This window comes from Triticum urartu, chromosome 3A (genome assembly GCF_056163025.1).
Source record: "Triticum urartu cultivar PI428250 chromosome 3A, HENAU_Tu73, whole genome shotgun sequence".
NCBI classification, from domain to species: Eukaryota; Viridiplantae; Streptophyta; class Magnoliopsida; order Poales; family Poaceae; genus Triticum; species Triticum urartu.
The window spans coordinates 30,208,430-30,224,649 of record NC_141875.1 but is presented as its reverse complement, the minus strand read 5'-3'; the positions used below and the strand labels follow the sequence as shown (position 1 = coordinate 30,224,649).

Here is a 16,220-nt window from a genome sequence, read left to right as displayed (position 1 = left end):
AACGCAGTGAAAGTTTTGTAGATTTTTTCTGGACCTGAAGACACTGTATGTGCCAAGAAAGTACCAGAGGGGAGGCCCGTGGGGAGCACAACCCACCAGGGCATGCCCAGGAGCCCAGGCGCGCCCAGGGGGCGTGCCGCCTGCCCCCAGGTAGTCCCCCTGCACCGCCTCTTCGCCCTATAAATTACCAAATACTTCAGAAACCCTAGGGGACTCGACAAAACACAATTCCAGCCGCCGCAAGTTACAGAACCACGAGATCCAATCTAAAACCGTCACGGAGGGGTTCATCATCCTCATTGGTGCCTCTTCGATGATGTGAGAATAGTCCACCATAGACCTACGGGTCCATAGGTAGTAGCTAGATGCTTGTTCTCTGTCTTTTGGTTCTCAATACAATGGTCTCTTGGACATCTATCTGATGTAACTCTTTTTGCGGTGTGTTTGTTGGGATCCAATGAACTTTGACTTTATGATCAGATCTATATCCATGAATATTATTTGTGTCTTCTTTGATCTCTTATATGCATGATTATTTATAGCCTCGTATTTCTTCTTCAAATGTTTGGTTTAGTTACGCCAACTAGATCGATTTTTCTTGCCATGGGAAGAGATGCTTTGTGATAAGTTCAATCTTGAGGTATTCGTTCCCAGTGACAGAAGGGGTAGCAAGACGCGCATGTATCATTCTTATTTCAGTACTCTGTTTTTCCATGAATTTAATACACTAGATGCATGCTGGATAGCAGTCGATGCGTGGAGTAATAGTAGTAGATGCAGGCAGGAGTCGGTCTACTAATCTTGGATGTGATACCTATATATTGATCATTGCCTTGGATATCATCATAATTATTCAATCTTCTATCAATTGCCCAACAGTAATTTCTTTACCCACCGTGTGCTATTTCTTGAGAGCAACCACTAGTGAAATCTACGACCCTTGGGTCTATTCTTCATCATATTTGCTTTGAGATCTATTTTTATTCGCTTTTATTTTCAGATCTATTATTCCAAAGACCCAAAATATATTGCTGCATTTTTTATTACTTATTTTATTTATCGAGAGCTATTTATCCAATCTATCACAAATATTCTCCCGTCAACTTGCCAATTTCTGGCGCCGTTACCTAGGAGGGATTGACAACCCCTCTTACGCGTTGGCTGGCAAGTTTTGTTCTTTGTGTGAAGATACTGTTTACATAATGTTGATTGGTACTCCTACTGGATTGATACCTTGGTTTCATAACTGAGGGAAATACCTACCATAGCTATACTGCATCAACCCTTCCTCTTTCGGGAAATACCGACGAAGTTTCAATTGACATCACTTACCGCGCCGCATGCATGCCGACCTGGAGCATGCAGTGGCCGACATTGATGTCATGATGTGACAGGAGGGAGGGAGGGCGGCGCAGACCGACGTGACCTCTTCATAGCTGCCGCTTCAATGCCGACACAGGTTCCCGAGGAACCAACTCCGGTCGCTGTGCCGCATTGAAGTGGACAACCTCTTCGCCTGGCCTGCGCCGCAACTCTTTAAACTATGCGTCGGTAGCGCACATAGCCGCTTTCCTCCTCCCTGAGCACTAGCCCCTCCCCTCCCCCTTCTCTGTGCCTAAGCCCCTCCCCCCCTCTTCGCCCCAAGCTCAGGTGATTCCAATGTAGTGGTGCTCCACTCCGGCAGACGTAGTAGGCGGAAGCTCCTCCTCCGACGGGTCTTGGTGCCGCCACCCACACTCTCCTAGCCCGTCAGCATCCACGGCTGCTGGTCCCCCACCAAGTAGGAGATCGTCGTCTCCTCCGGTGACGAGGAGGACCAGGCAACGCCCCCGCAGCCACACGAGCCACCGTTGTAGCCGCCCCGACCCCTCAAGGAGGCTGCTCTCACGGACGATATGTTGTACGTCAAATCGAGATAATGACGGAGCGGTCACTCCATACATGGGGCCCTCTCCGCCATCGCTGGAGCGCATGAAGGTGGATCCGCTGTCCCCGCCACGCCAACACGTCAAGCCCAAGCCGGCATCCTCAAGCCATGCTACTTCAATGAAGCAGGAGCCAACCCCTCCCCGGCACAACTGCCGCATCCATATCGGACATTGCATGGTGAGGAGCCGGCCTCGCCCTCGCACCACCGCGGCATCCTGATCGGACGCCATGTCAAGGTGGAGCCCCTGTCCCCGCCATGCAGCCGGTTTGATAGAATTTCATGAGGTTGGGTCGAATTGTTGGCTGGTTGTATATGGCTAGCATTGGATGGCGTTCCCTGCCCGCAGACGGATGCGGGAGAAAATTTCTGGGTTGCCATTTGAGATGTCTTATAATTAAAACCCGTAAGAGGTCCTATGCATTCACTTTATTTTCATCGTCTCTCACGGTTGTTATGTGGAGTAAAGTACCTGGGAAAAATAATTATAAGTACAATCCACATACTAGAAGTGTACTCCCTCTGTTTCTTTTTAGTCTGCATATAAGATTTGGTCAAAGTCAAGCTTTGTAGAGTTTGACTAACTTTATATTAAAACATATAAACATTCACAATATGAAATCAATATTATCAGATGCACCAAGAAATGTATTTTCATACTATATAGTTTTAGTATTGTAGATGTTCATATTTTTTAATATAAATTTGGTCAAACTTTGTGTAGTTTGACTTTGACCAAATTTTATATACGGAGTAAAAAGAAACAGAGGGTGTACAACGTACAATAAAGTCTCGTGTCTCCTCAATGGGAGTGAAAGTAAAAAAGCAACAATAGTACGACAGTGGCCGACCATTCAGAGCTGGCGATCAGGTCAGAGCGTTTATTCATATGTATTTGTGACTTAAGCATACTCAGAAACGTCGGATGGCGCGATACGCGGCAGCCATGGTGGGCAGTGGTTGATTAGCGAATAGTAGAGCAGTCGAGGGAAGGGCTGATGGCGTATGGGATGCTGACGCTGCACTTGGAGGGGATGTCGGCGGCCTTGCCAGCGTTCAGCCCACCAGCAGCGCTCTTGATGCAGTTGCACGTCGTTTTCTTGTCAGTGGTGCTCCGCACGGCGCCGGCAAGTCTCCTGATGCCGCTGCAGCAGGGCGCAGACGGGTTGGCACCGTTGCCTCGTGCATAGGAGATGCAGGGGCTCAAGGCGGAGTTCACCTGACCGCATGAGATGGCCGCGTCGGTGGCTATGAGGAGCATTGTCGGCTTGTCGCCATCAGGGCGACCAGCACGAGCTGAGCAACTGCAGCACGGGCCATCTCGATCTAGCTAGCAATAGTAGTGGTGGTGAGCTCAGCTGCAGAAGATGAGATAACTAGATTTTCTAAGTGATTATACTGGTGATGAGTTTCGTAGAGGGGTGCATGGGCTTAAATAGAGCTTCTAACCAACATGGTACCACCTATTGTGTCCAGATGGATAAATCCGATTAGTGGGAGGCAGCACATAAATTTTTGTTGTTGGATGTTGGAATCGGTTGATGGATATATTAATGCGTTTTGGAGATGGTTGGATGTTGTATTCGGCAGCTGATGGATGGACCAGGCATGCATGTGTGCATTCTTGCAGTGGAGTGTGGTTGATTCGTGGCTTCGTGCACGGCTGATTAATAGCGACATGTACTCTCAAAATCACCGATCCTCGAGTTGTTGATCAATAATTTGGTGAGCTCGACTAGTGAACTACACCATATGATGACGCAGGTGGACGTGCACTGTCGGCGATCAACTACCTTGCCTTACATTGTCCCCTTGTCACAGTTTAACATTCATTGTTGCCATATCATGAGCTACATTTTAACTAGTATTGATTTAGATTATATGAAGACAGTATCTTTCAGGTAAATTTGCGGTGTATCATGATGCTGCCAAGTATTGCGTCCACAGAGATAAATCTGATTGGTGTTAGCCAGTGCATAAATTGTGGTTGCTGTATGTTGGAATCGGTTGCGGGGTATTAATTAATTTTGGAGACGGTTCGATGTTGGGCTCGGCGGATGGATCGACCAAGCATGCCTAGCGGTGGAGTATGCTTGATTAGTGCGTGCAGGGAAGATTAGTAACGCCATGTACTCTCACAATGATCGACCGTGGAGTCGTTGGGTGCATTAACTTGGTGAGCTCGACGACTGAACTAGCTATACCAATCTGTTGTTGCATATGGTCGTGCAGTGCTGGCAATCAACCACCTTCCTTACTTTGTCCAGCTTATGGTTCATTGATGTCATATTAAGAGCTAGTATATTTTAATCATTAATTTAGTTTATATGAAGAAATGTCTTTGGAGTATTATGTATGACACGGCGAACCGTATTTTGCTTCGGCGTTCCTAAATATCAATTTTGTTATGCAAGTGGCTTTGGTGCATCTGGATCCTGTACGGCAACGCTGAAGCGGAATATGGTTGCGCCGTGCCGCTGCTATCTTTGGTTGTATGCTCCACAAGTGGAGCCATTAGGGATGAAGTTGGAGAGGTGTAGCACTACTGATGGATCCAGGCGCATCGAACCATTCGACGTGCCACCATTGCAGAGTCTCGATCGATATACACCGTTGGGCATCTTCAACGGCGACTCTCAAATCACAGGTACACATACTTTTGAACCGTACCGTTCGGACCATGAAAACAATCCAACACGGTCCTGTATCGGGTCGTAGGGCTGTCCGGACCATGATTTTCCTGCAAACCAGAATCAAACGTGGATGGGTTTTACGGAATTCTGGACATAAGAAACGATGAAATTTGACGCCGCTGGCCCACCCAAAAGGAAGGCGGAGCCATGTTTTTGTAGCAACCCACACTGTTTCCGCCCTAAAATCCCCTACTCTCTTCACTCAATTCCCACCCTTTTCTCCCACCCTCTACATCCTTCCGCCACCGACGCATGGAACCTTCGGAGAACCTATCGGAGATGGAGGTGGCGGCGGAGGTGCAGGAGGATCCGAGCATCATGCTTGCTCGGAAGATCAGCTCGGCCACACAGCAAACTCGCCGCGTCAAAGTGAAGGCCGCAAAGGAAGATAAGCTCAAGAAGCGGATGGCCGCCGGTGGTCGTGGTGCTGGCATCCGGGGTGGTGGTCATGGAAAACGTGGCGGACGCCGCGGCGAAGGCCAGGGTGCCCAGACAGGCACGCCAATAGTACAGGCGTAGCCGTGGACGGAGCCTTACAAGTCCCCATACTTCTACGCGTCCAAGCAACTCGGGACCGCCGCCGGGACGGTGCCTTACATGGTCGAGGTAAACGTGGCGCCACTCTTCTTCGAGTGTTCTTCGCTGATACTTGTCCGGGCGCGGACACGGGCGGGGAGCAGATGGGTGCTTGCACGATGTTTGCTACAATGCCTAGAGCGGGGGACCCAGCGTCTGACGGCCCAGACAGGGAGATGCTTGACATCATCCATGACGGAGGCGAAGGAGGAGGATGTGGCTATGAGGACGGACCAGTGGAAGACTCGGATCCCACCCAGTCTGGCAACTACGCGTAATAGCAAACCTACACCCAAACGGGCACGCAACTGTCTTACATGTAGACTGGCATGGGCACACAATGACAACACCATTTTGCGCGCTGGAAAGCAACAATAGGATGAGGGTGAGGAGGAGGAGGAGGACAGCGATGACGATGATTCGGATGATACAACGGGTGATTCGATGAAGATGGGTAGAGGAGAAAGCTTCAACAAGCAGGAGGACGAGCTGTTGTCCGATGCATGGTTGGGCACCAGCCTCGATCCGATCAATTGCATGGAGCAAAAGGGCACAACATTTTGGAACACCATTCACATTTGGTTCGACGAACACAAGCATTTCTCCCTGTTTTCCGACCCAGTCATCCGCAACCGTCAATCCAGGTCCCTCAAACCATCGATGATACACCATCCAAGAGGCCGTCATGTGATCGCAGGGAGGGAGGGTGCCGCTGAACGCCGCGACCTCTCGGCAGCCGCCGTTTCAATGCTATTGCAGGTTCCTGAAGAACCAACTCAGGTCGTGGCACCGCATTGAAGCGGACCGCCCCTTCGCACTGGCCTTGACGCGGATATTTAAACTATGCGCCAACAATGCACAGAGTTGCACACCCCCTTCCCAAGCACAACCCCCTCCCTGTCTCCGTGTCCGAGCCCCTGCATCCCACTCTTCGACCCAAGCTCAGGCGATGCTGACGTCGTGGTGCTCCGTGCTGGCACGCGGAGTAGGCGGAAGCTCCTCCTCTAGCGGTTCTTGGCGCTGCCACCCATGCTCTCTAGGCCTGTCAGTGTCCACGGCGGGTAGCTCCTCCACCAAGGAGGATATCGTAATCTCCTCTGATGACGAGAAGGAGTAGGCGTCGCTGCAGGAGCGGCCCGGACTCCTGAAGGAGGCCGCTCTAATGGACAAAGATTTTGTTTGTCAGGTCGAGATAATGACAAAGCGGTCACTCCATTACAAGGGGCCGTCGCCACCATCGCCGATGCTCGCGAAGGAGCCATTCACTACTAGGGAAAACCTTATACACAAAATGTTACCAGTAGCGCTTGTTAAAATGAGGCGCTACTGCTACTTAGCAGTAGCGCGTCTGCTAGAACGGCGCTGCTGTTATCCTCTTAGCAGTAGTGCGGCAGGAACAGAATGCGCTACTACTATAATTGCCACACCGTTCCCGACGTGCTAGGTATAGTAGTAGCACCCTTCTACGAACAGCGCTACTACTACGGATTTTAGCAGTAGCGCGTTTTGCCTCCCCACGCTACTATTAAAGTTATTTTCACCTACCCCCCTCTCCTCTGCTTCCTCCCCCAATTCTCCTCTACTATTCCTCGTCGCCTCCGCCTCGCCGCCGTCTTCCCCGACCCCGCCTCGCCGCCGTCTTCCCCGACCCCGCCTCGCCACCGTCTCCCCCGACCCCGCCTCGCCTCCGCCTCGCCGCCGTCTCCCCCGACCCCGCCTCACCGCGCCTCGGTGCCGCCGTCTCCCCCGACCCCATCTCTCTCCCCGCCCTCTGTAAGCACTCTCACCTTCCAATCCCTCTTCTCTGCTTAGTATGAACCCTAGCTATTTAGTGCTTGTTATTATGAACCTAGGCTATTTTTAGTTCTAGTTAGTTAATTACTTATATGGTAATTAGGGCAGTATTTCCTAGGTACTAATTAGTTAGTAAGAACTAGGTACTAATTAGGTATTAGTTTATTTTTATTTATAGTAAGTTTATTTTTAGTAAGAACTAATTGAATTAATAGAACTCGTTAGTAAGAACTTGTTGCTATTTTTTTAGTTAAAGCATTTTTTCTCGCATCGATGTGGACGATGCCTATCCCGCATCCTCGTCGTCGAGTCGGCGGAGGACGACACCTGCTTGACCAGATGGGCCATGTCCGGGACTGGGCTCCGCCGGGGTGGTACTGGGAGGCGCTACCTACCGGGGGGCGCAGGTTGGTGAGGAGCCAGCCTGTCGTTGACCCGAACCTTCTTTGGTGGCAGTCGCGTGGGCCAGTGACGGTCCAGAGGCTCGAGGACTCAGCGGAGCTGGTGCGTCACCGTGTCAGTGAGGAGGACGCGCACGTCTGTCGCTACTTGTTTGCGTTGGAGCACAGGTTCTCCAATACCTGGCAGGTTCTCCAGGGATCTCACTAGAGCTATGATCCCGTGATGGTTCCTTCTCTGTGGGTGTCCACCGCCCGTGTCGATACCCATCGTGTGCTAGGGTTTTAGTTGTATTGGTGATGTTATATGTATGACACTATTTGGGATGTATTAGTGATAATATTCGATGATGTACGGACGCATGAGATGATTTACTTTTGCTTATTGAATGCATGCTAATTTTAGTCCTATAAGATATTTTGAAATGTATATCTTGTGTTGCTCAATATCCAAGTGGCCGGTCATGTTTGCAGGTTACACCTCCGAGTGGCCTATGTTTTGCCAGAGTGTTGATTCATTTCTGTTCCAGCAAATTTCAGGCACTCGATATGTCCTATTTTAGCAAAGGTCATGCCAGATTTTTCCGTGAATTTTGGCATGACTTGTGCCAGAATATGTAGGAAATATCGAGTGCCCCGGATTTGTGTGTTGCGTATCCTGGTAGTTGTCTTCGATCGATTTTCAATTAATGTTTTAACTATGAACATAGGAAATGTCTCATGACGAAAATGATTTCGGTATTTGCAAATACTGCGAAGACGAGCACGGCCTGTGCGATGGAATCTTCCTAGATGATGATAGGCGTTTCCGCATCAAGCTGGACGAGAACTTCGAAGTGGATACAGTAAGTCACAATGACAAGTCTTTTTTCGTAATAAAGCTTGACATCTGCTTCATTTGCTTCAACTTATTTTTTTTACTATTGTACTAGCGTATGCCCTGCCATGCAAGAGTATTTGTATTGGATAAGATAGGTTTCATTCATACTATGGAGGTAAAGAAAGTTAACTTGAAGACCGAGCATGGTTATATTTTCCACGCAAAATTATACAATTCAGATGACTACACCTATTTTGTATGCAAAACATGGCGAGCACTATGCAAGACTTATGCATTTGAGCCTGACATGGTTATCACCTTTGATATTCGTCCGGAAGATGATATTGAAGGTAATACCGACATCTGGGTCGATGTGCAGACGCCACCAGTTATACCATTATGTAAGTTTCTCAACCATATTTATGTCTTTGATATTGTTTATTCAAAAATAGTTGACAACTAATTTGTATTGTCAGCTTATTTTGGTGCAAGCAAACATGTCCAGGGCTTGGTAGATAGGACCTACTACTGTCCCGAGGCTGAACTCAACTGCGAGGAGCTAAGTCATTATGTTTCATGGCTTGAGGATCTTGATACTGTCAAGACAAATTTTCTTCCTGCATTTAGAAATGTTAGTACTGAAAACGTGCGACCAATAGTGTTCGTAATGAACTACGGTCACATCTATTTAGGAAGGATGGTAAGATTTTTACTATTTGTCCTTAGTGCATCTTTTCCATACATTATTTTTGAAGCTAAACTTCATTGCTAAGTATGTTACCATACGATGTTCTTCAACAGGGACTCCCGATGAATGTTGTGCCTTATGGGATCGAGACTAAAGGTACCATGAGTATTATTAGCTTACGGCCAAGATATCCTACAGATTACTTTAGTGCATTCAAGATTAGTGACGGTTGCTTAATAGTGCAAGACTGGACCAAATGTGTGATGGAGAAGTGCAGAGAAGTACTAGGGGGCAGCAAACAGATGCGCTACCCACGATTAGGAGACAGGTTCATCTACATGCTCCAACTTGATCGAGGAGGAGAGCTACACATGTTTTCTGTTATTTTACCTAAGAGAGAGCAGCAGGAGTGATTAGCTAGCTAGAAATGAGTTTGAGGATGATGATGTGCTACACTAGTACTATGATGATAAAATAGCTTGTGTTGGTGGTAATGACTATGATGATTATTATTAGCTAGTGTTAGTGGTGATTAAATAAATATTGTTGGTGGTAATGACTATGATGATTATTAAATAGCTTGTGCTGGCGGATTAGATTCAAGTGGAGGCAACATGTGGTGCACATCGAAAGTACTACTAGTCCAAACTAGATCAAGTTTGGATTAGTAGTTTACTTTTGACATGCACCATATATTGCCTCCACTTGAACCTAATCCACCTTCATTTGACACTGTTATGGACATAATGATGTAAACCTCATAACTGGTATTGTACCAATATTTGTCCTATGGCGAATAAATACACTAAAAATAAAAAAATAAAAAAAGAATACTAGTAGCGATGGCGAGAAAACACGCTGCCAGTAGTTACATTAGGAGTAGCGCGGGAGTGAACAAACGCTGCAGCAATTTTCCATAGCAGTAGCGCGTGCGGGCACGCGTTACTGCTAAGCAATAGCTCTAGCGCCTTATTAGTAGCGCGCCTACCCGCGCTACTAGTGAGCACAAAACCCGCGCTGCTGCTAGCCTTTTCCCTAGTAGTGATTGTCCACGCTCCTATCGATGAAGGAGGAGCCGGCCTCGCCTCAGCACTACCACGTTTGCCAAGAGCGATGTGGTTCTGGACTGGGTCCGCAATGACCCAGACCTCGCCGTCGCATTGGCGCTCGACCACTCCGCTACTACCGCAGACAGTAAAACAGGAACTCGGTGGCGAGAGGAAAAGAGTCTTCTGGTGTGTCCCTCAGGAGCTGAAGGGAACGAGGGAGACAAAATGAATAGGCACTAGCCGAAGGGTGCAATGTTCTTATTTCAGTATCCACTACAGCAAAAACTCTCCAGCTCCCGAGTGACCTTTCATATACCCGTAGTGTGTGGCAAAAATGTAGACATCGGCTCGGCTCATTCCCGCAACCCGCGTCGTGACGAGGCGTGGCGAGGCGGGCGGTGGAGGAGGAGTACACGTGAATGTCTCTCTTGTTCTCAGGCTCATACATGTGGGAAAACAACCTCCCTTATAAGGAGGTCCAACTCCCACTAAGCTAGCAATGCGGGAATAAACTTTAGTTCCACCTCTTGCCTTGCACGAATTGGCTATGTGGGCCTTTAGAATTTATTATGAATTTATGAAACTGCTACTAGGCTTGGCCCAAAATAGACAAAATTCCAGCAACCCCCCACCAAATCCCAGAGGCACACAAAATTTGCATTTGGTTCCAAAACATTGTTTTATATACCGGTACTGCAGTGGAGACTGTTAAGTTGAACTTCCACCTAGAACTCTATGCTACACTAGTAAGCAACTTGAACAGTGGACTGGGCCTTGAACTGCAAGTTTTCTGTGAATCTAGCTTCACACAAAGCCTTAACCGAACTTGGCTATCGTGGGTCTACCCCGCGGGTGGAGCTTATGTGTCATACTCCTAGACCTTTCATGAGTTTACTAGAGAGCACGCTACTCTCGAGATTGCGATGTTTAACAATCAGACTCCTATAGGTGTGTTTGAAGGAAATATGCCCTAGAGGCAATAATAAAGTTATTATTTATTTCCTTATTTCATGATAAATGTTTATTATTCATGCTAGAATTGTATTAACCGGAAGCATAATACATGTGTGAATACATAGACAAACAGAGTGTCACTAGTATGCCTCTACTTCACTAGCTCGTTGAATCAAAGATGGTTAAGTTTCCTAGCCATAGACATGAGTTGTCATTTGATTAACGGGGTCACATCATTAGAGAACGATGTGATTGACTTGACCCATTCAGTTAGCATAGCACTTGATCGTTTAGTTTGTTGCTATTGCTTTCTTCATGACTTATACATGTTCCTATGACTATGAGATTATGCAACTCCTGTTTACCGGAGGAACACTTTGTGTGCTACCAAACGTCACAAGGTAACTGGGTGATTATAAGGTGCTCTAGAGGTGTCTCCGAAGGTGCTTGTTGGGTTGGCGTATTTCGAGATTAGGATTTGTCACTCCGATTGTCGGAGAGGTATCTCTGGGCCCACTCGGTAATGCACATCACTATAAGCCTTGCAAGCATCGCAACTAATGAGTTAGTTGCAGGATGATGTATTACGGAATGAGTAAAGAGACTTGCTGGTAACGAGAATGAACTAGGTATTGAGATACCGATGATCGAATCTCGGGCAAGTGACATACCAATGACAAAGGGAACAACGTATGTTGTTATGCGGTATGACCGATAAAGATCTTCGTAGAATATGTAGGAGCCAATATGGGCATCCAGGTCCCGCTATAGGTTATTGACCAGAGAGGTATCTCGGTCATGTCTACATAGTTCTCGAACCCATAGGGTCCGCACGCTTAACGTTCGTTGACGATATAGTTTTATATGAGTTATGTATGTTCATGACCGAATGTTGTTCAGAGTCCCGGATGAGATCACGAACATGACGAGGAGCTTCGGAATGGTCCGGAGGTAAAGATTCATATATAGGATGATATGGCTTGGCCAAGGGGTCAGGCCCATGGGGCTATAAGTCGGTGCAAAAGGAGTTTTGCGGAGGCCAGGGGGCCAAACGCCGGAGACCCTGGCGTCTGGCGTCAGACGCCAAGGATTGTGGCGTTTGGTCCTGGAGTCCGAGTGGGACTCTTGCCGTTCGGGCAAAACCGACTTTGACGAGGCTTTTGCTCCAACTTTCGACCCTAGGGCTCAACATATGAATAGAGGGGCAGGGCTAGCACAAAAGACAGATCAAGAAACACCAAGCCGTGTGCCGGCAACCCCGTCCCCTCTAGTTTATCCTCGGTCATAGTTTTCGTAGTGCTTAGGCAAAGCCATGCAGAGATTGTTCTTCACCACCACCGTCACCACGCCGTCGTGCTACCAGAACTGATCTACTACTTCGCCCCTCTTACTTGATCGAGAAGGCGAGGACGTCACCGAGCCGAACGTGTGCAGAACTCGGTGGTGCCGTGCTTTCGGTACTTTGGATCGGTCGGATCGTGAAGACGTACGACTACATCAACCGCGTTGTTATAACGCTTCCGCGAACGGTCTACGAGGGTACGTAGACAACACTCTCCCTTCTTGTTGTTGTGCATCACCATGATCCTGCGTGTGCGTAGGAATTTTTTTGAAATTACTACGTTCGCCAACAGTGGTACCAGAGCCTGGTTTTATGCATAGATGTGATATGCACGAGTAGAACACAAGTGAGTTGTGGGCTGTATAAGTCATACTGCTTACCAGCATGTCATACTTTGGTTTGGTTGTATTGTTGGATGAAGCGGCCCGGACCGACATTACGTGTATGCTTATGCGAGACTGGTTCTACCGACGTACTTTGCACACAGGTGGCTGGCGGGTGTCAGTTTCTCCAACTTTAGTTGAACCAAGTGTGGCTACGCCCGGTCCTTGCGAAGGTTAAAACGACACCAACTTGACAAACTATCATTGTGGTTTTGATGCGTAGGTAAGAACGGTTCTTGCTAAGCCCGTAGCAGCCACGTAAAATTTGCAACAACAAAGTAGAGGACGTCTAACTTGTTTTTGCAGGGCATGTTGTGATGTGATATGGTCAAGACATGATGCTAAATTTTATTGTATGAGATGATCATGTTTTGTAACCAAGTTATCGGCAACTGGCAGGAGCCATATGGTTGTCGCTTTGTTGTATCCAATGCAATCGCCCTGTAATGCTTTATTTTATCACTAAGCGGTAGCGATAGTCGTGGAAGCATAAGATTGGTGAGACGACAACGATGCTACGATGGAGATCAAGGTGTCGCGCCGGTGACGATGGTGATCATGAAGGTGCTTCGGAGATGGAGATCACAAGCACGAGATGATGATGGCCATATCATATCACTTATATTTTGATTGCATGTGATGTTTATCTTTTATACATCTTATTTTGCTTAGTTCGATGGTACCTTTATAAGATGATCTCTCACTAATTATCAAGGTGCAAGTGTTCTCCCTGAGTATGCACTGTTGCGAAAGTTCTTCGTGCTGAGACACCACGTGATGATCGGGTGTGATAGGCTCTACGTTCAAATACAATGGGTGCAAAACAGTTGCACATGCGGAATACTCAGGTTAAACTTGACGAGCCTAGCATATAACAGATATGACCTCGGAACACTGAGACCGAAAGGTCGAGCATGAATCATATAGTGATATGATCAACATAGTGATGTTCACCATTGAAACTACTCCATCTCACGTGATGATCGGACATGGTTTAGTTGATATGGATCAGGTGATCACTTAGAGGATTAGAGGGCTGTCTGTCTAAGTGGGAGTTCTTAAGTAATATGATTAATTGAACTTAAATTTATCATGAACTTAGTCCTGGTAGTATTAGCATATCTATGTTGTAGATCAATAGCTCACGTTTAGCTCCCCTGTTTTATTTTTGATATGTTCCTAGAGAAAACTAAGTTGAAAGATGTTAGTAGCAATCATGCGGATTGGATCCGTGATCTGAGGTTTATCCTCATTGCTGCACAGAAGAATTATGTCCTTGATGCACCGCTAGGTGACAATCCTATTGCAGGAGCAGATGCAAATGTTATGAATGTTTGGCTAGCTCAATATGATGAATACTTGATAGTTTAGTGCACCATGCTTAGACGGCTTAGAATCGGGACTTCAAAGACGTTTTGAACGTCATGGACCATATGAGATGTTCCAAGAGTTGCAGTTAATATTTCAAGCAAATACCCGAGTTGAGAGATATGAAGTCTCCAACAAGTTCTATAGCTAAAAGATGGAGGAGAATAGCTCAAGTAGTGAGCATGTGCTCAGATTGTCTGGGTACTACAATCGCTTGAATCAAGTGGGAGTTAATCTTCGAGATAAAATAGTGATTGACAGAATTCTCTAGTCACCATCACCAAGTTAGTAGAACTTCGTGATGAACTGTAATATGCAAGGGATACCGGAAACGATTCCCAAGCTCTTCGTGAAGCTAAAATCGACGAAGGTAGAAATCAAGAAAAGCATCAAGTGTTGATGGTAAACAAAACCACTAGTTTCAAGTAAAGGCACAAGAAAGGGGAACTTCAAGAAGAACGGCAAGCAAGTTGCTGCTCAAGTGAAAAAACCCAAGTCTGGACCTAAGCCTGAAACTGAGTGCTTCTACTGCAAAGGGACTGGTCACTGGAAGCGGAACTACCCCAAGTAATTGGCGTTTAAGAAGGATGGCAAAGTGAACATAGGTATATTTGATATACATGTTATTGATGTGTACTTTACTAGTGTTTATAGCAACCCCTCAGTATTTGATACTAGTTCAGTTGCTAAGAATAGTAACTCGAGACAGGAGTTGCAGAATGAACAGAGACTAGTTAAGGGTGAAGTGACGATGCATATTGGAAATTGTTCCAGGATTGACACGATCATCATCGAACACTCCCTATACTTTCGGGATTAGTGTTAAACCTAAAATAAATGTTATTTAGTGTTTGCGTTGAGCATGAATATGATTGGATCATGTTTATTGCAATACGGTTATTCATGTAAGTTAGAGAATAATTGTTGTTCTGTTTACATGAATAAAACCTTCTATGGTCATACACCCAATGAAAATGGTTTGTTGGATCTCGATCATGGTGATACACATTTTCATAATATTGAAGCCAAAAGATGCGAAGTTAATAATGATAGTGCAACTTATTTGTGGCACTTCCGTTTAGGTTATATTGGTGTAAAGCGCATGAAGAAAATCCATGCTGATGGGCTTTTGGAATCACTTGATTATGAATCAGTTGATGCTTGCGAACCATGCTTCATGGGCAAGATGACAAAGACTCCATTCTCCGGGACAATAGAGCGAGCAACAGAGTTGTTGGAAATCATAGATACTGATGTATGTGGTCCAATGAATATTGAGGCTCGCGGCAGGTATCATTATTTTCTGACCTTCACAGATGATTTGAGAAGATATGAGTATATCTACTTGATGAAACACAAGTCTGAAACATTTGAAAAGTTCAAAGAATTTTAGAGTGAAGTGGAGAATCATCGTAACAAAAATAAAAGTTTTTACGATATGATCGCAGAACTAAAATATTTTAGTTATGAGTTTGGCCTTCAGTTAAATCAATGTGAAATAGTTTCACTACTCACGCCACTTGGAACACCACAGTGTAATGGTGAGTCCGAACGTCGTAACCGTACTTTATTAGATATGGTGCGATCTATGATGTCTCTTACCAATTTACCACTATCGTTTTGGGGTTATGCATTAGAGACAGCTACATTCACGTTAAATAGGGCACCATCTAAATCCGTTGAGACGACACCATATGAACTATGGTTTGGCAGGAAACCTAAGCTGTCGTTTCTTAAAGTTTGAGGTTGCAATGCTTATGTGAAAAAGTTTCAACCTGATAAGCTCAAACCCAAATCGGAGAAGTGCGTCTTCATAGGATACCCAAAAGAAAATGTTGGGTACACCTTCTATCACAGATCCGAAGGCAAGATATTCATTGCTGAGAATGGATGCTTTCAAGAGAAGGAGTTTCTCTCGAAAGAAGTGAGTGGGAGGAAAGTAGAACTTGATGAGGTAACTGTATCTGCTCCCTTATTGGAAAGTAGTTCATCACAAAAATCTGTTCCAGTGACTACTACACCAATTAGTGAGGAAGCTAATGATGATGATCATGTAACTTCAGGTCAAGTTACTACCGAACCTCGTAGGTAAACCAGAGTGAGATCCTCACCAGAGTGTTATGGTAATCCTGTTCTGGATGTCATGTTACTTGACCATGACGAACCTACGAACTATGAGGAAGCAATGATGAGCCCAGATTCCACGAAATGGCTTGAGGCCATGAAAT

General features: G+C 46.2%; 1 pseudogene; it reads right to left on the bottom strand.

Annotated features, from left to right (window-relative positions):
- Positions 1 to 2,591: 2,591 nt before the first annotated feature.
- Positions 2,592 to 3,327, bottom strand: LOC125547799 (non-specific lipid-transfer protein 4.3 pseudogene; annotated as a pseudogene).
- Positions 3,328 to 16,220: the final 12,893 nt, after the last annotated feature.